This window comes from Caretta caretta, chromosome 14, assembly GCF_965140235.1.
Source record: "Caretta caretta isolate rCarCar2 chromosome 14, rCarCar1.hap1, whole genome shotgun sequence".
Taxonomy (NCBI): domain Eukaryota; kingdom Metazoa; phylum Chordata; order Testudines; family Cheloniidae; genus Caretta; species Caretta caretta.
In genome coordinates this window covers 7,083,588-7,086,269 of record NC_134219.1, presented here as the reverse complement: position 1 = coordinate 7,086,269, position 2,682 = coordinate 7,083,588, and positions in this window count along the sequence as shown.

The following is a 2,682-nucleotide window of genomic DNA, read 5'->3' as shown; positions in this document are numbered from 1 at the left end:
TATTGTCTGATTTGTAATGTATTAGGTTTATGGTTTTGAATGATGGTAGCATCTTCTACCATTCTGCCTGAGCTCTGATCCCCATTGTATTTATGGGCTATCTCTGCCCTGGATAGCTGCGATCTAAATAGACAAGACAGACAAAGAGTCAGGGAGAGGAACTATTACTCTTATGAGAGATGCAGTAAGAGCTAAAGGCTAAAATTTTCACACACACAGTCCCATTTTCAAAAGTAACATGAGCACTTAGGAGTCTAAGGACATGTCTATGGGGGGAGAGGGGAGGACACTCCAGAAAGTTAAGGCAAATCAACTAAAGGTGTGAAGTCAACCTGCATCAATTAAAGCCTATTAATCCCCTGTGTAGATGTCTCATTCAGGAGTAAAGTGGCCTTAGATTGCTGTAACTTAATCCTCCTCCAGGTAAATCTCATTGCCTAAATCCTACAGATTTTCACTCAGTGATTTAGGAGCCCAAGGGAGTTGCCCCATGTTCCCACAAGAAGCCTATGACAGCCAGGAACTGAATCCAGATTGCCTGGGTGCCTGTCTGATGCTTTAACCACAAGCTCCTCTTCTCTAACGTTATGGTGCAGAAACTTGTTTTAGGGATGAACAAGCCTCATTAGGCCCTATTCATCATCCCTGGTGGAAGTTACTGGCTTCAGTCGTGTTACACCAAGGATGAATCTAACTCCAAGCAATCACCGACAGGCCTCTGAGTCTCACACAAGTAACTCTTGAAGAGTGATCATGGGAATGCCTTCGGTCCGTTGTGTTAATCTTTTTCTTTTTGATATACCTGGGGCACCTATTGCTTTTTCCCCCACCCTCTTTTTTTTTTTTTTTTCTCCCATGTAGTTTAAAGTATCTGGGTTATTTTGTGTGTATGAAAAGACTTCATTTAAAACATCAGTAAAACTTCTATCAAAGGGCTCAACTTCATACCGAGTACACAGAACTAAGAACTGAATCTTTCAGTTAAAAAAATCAAAAAGCTGCAGGTGGTGTTGCACATTTAAAGGCATGGTGTCTTTTATATTAAACACCTTTTTGAAGTTCATGGGGTTCATCTTAATTGATAAGCTGGACATAACGGATGGGTAGGGAGACTTCAGCAACATAGGGGAAGAAAGATGGGTTTTTTTTTTTCCTTCCTCTTCCCCATTCTACCATCAAAAGTTAGGAACTTAAGCATGGTACAGTAATATTTTTCTTCTGCTATTAAAATGAATCACACTGTGCCTAATTCTTCTCGGGAAGATAAATGTGTTTGAGGCTGCTTGAAGTCATTCACTGCCATACAAGCCTTTGCATCTTTTTATCAATGTTCCAAAATACTCACCTCCGTTTTTTTTTTTCCAGATGTCTGTAGGCACAAAAAATAAAATGGCTTCAAATACATGGCAGGCTGTTTAGCGGAGATGAAAGGGTATTTGAATAGTCTTTTAAAAATGAATGAAAAGTGAACACTCTTCTGTTTCAATTATAAGTGGGATGTGGAGATCATTAGACACCACCTTAATGTGACACTTTGAAAGTGTTCAGCTACTTTGACTTGTTCAGAAACCTTGTTTTAACTTGTCATGGGGTGCAGAGAACCAAGCCGCAAAGGTGACCATGAAATGAGAGACCAGCATGAGACATGGCTGTCTACATGAGAAAGTTGCACTGCTCTAACTTAATGGGTGAAATTAAGTCAATCTCATTAAACTGGCCGCTGGGTGCCATACAAGCTTTACCTCACCACACCACTGAGAAGTACAGAAATGCTATTCCCATGGCACAGAGGGGGCACTGATAAGAGCCAGATTTTTAACGGTATTTAGGTGCCACGTGACTTGCCTCAGATCACACAGGACGTCTGTGGCAGAGCAGGGACCGAACCTTCCCAAGTCCTAGGGTAGTGCCCTAATGATGGAACCATCCATCCTTGTCTGTGCTGCCTTCAAAGCTGTGATTGCAACTCAGGTTGGCCTCTGCATGCTAGCTTTAAACTAGCTATCATGGTTAACTACAGCAGTGAAGATGTGGACAATCAATACCAGTATGTACCTAGGGTCCAGGTGGGTGTGTACACCTCACGTTGCTGTAAACACTGTTATTTTTAGCTATGTTAGTACCAGTAGAGCTAGCATGGGGCTGCCTACCCATGTTGCAGGCGCACCTCTGATTTATAGACATACCAAAGACAGATGCTCTCAGGATATAAGAGTGGCTTACATTGGTTTAGCTTAAGAAGGCTATTAAGAACAGGTTTAACTCAATCAAAATAAGCTGCTCTTACTGAAGTAGGTGTTTCTTCTGCAGTTTAACAATATCAGTTTAAATGCAGTTTCAAGTTATGCCATTGCAGCTTTCTTGTGTAGAAAAGCCCTTATTCTTAAATGTATTTGACTGGTAAACTGATCCAACAAGCTCCTGCCGAAGGCCAGTCCAAAGTAGGTGCTGGGCTGGTTTGAAAAGTCATTGATGCTAGTTAGCCAAACTGTTTTACTATAGCCACCCTCCATGGCCAGATTTTTTTGTGGGGGCGGAGGGGTGGGGTTGTTCCCAAAGGGGTAGCGTCTAGTATGAAACATTTTTCTGCAAACACAAACAATCCCCCAGATATGGTGCCAACAGAATACATGGTGCAGACACAACTGGTCTACAAACTAAAATCATGTTAATACTTAGAAC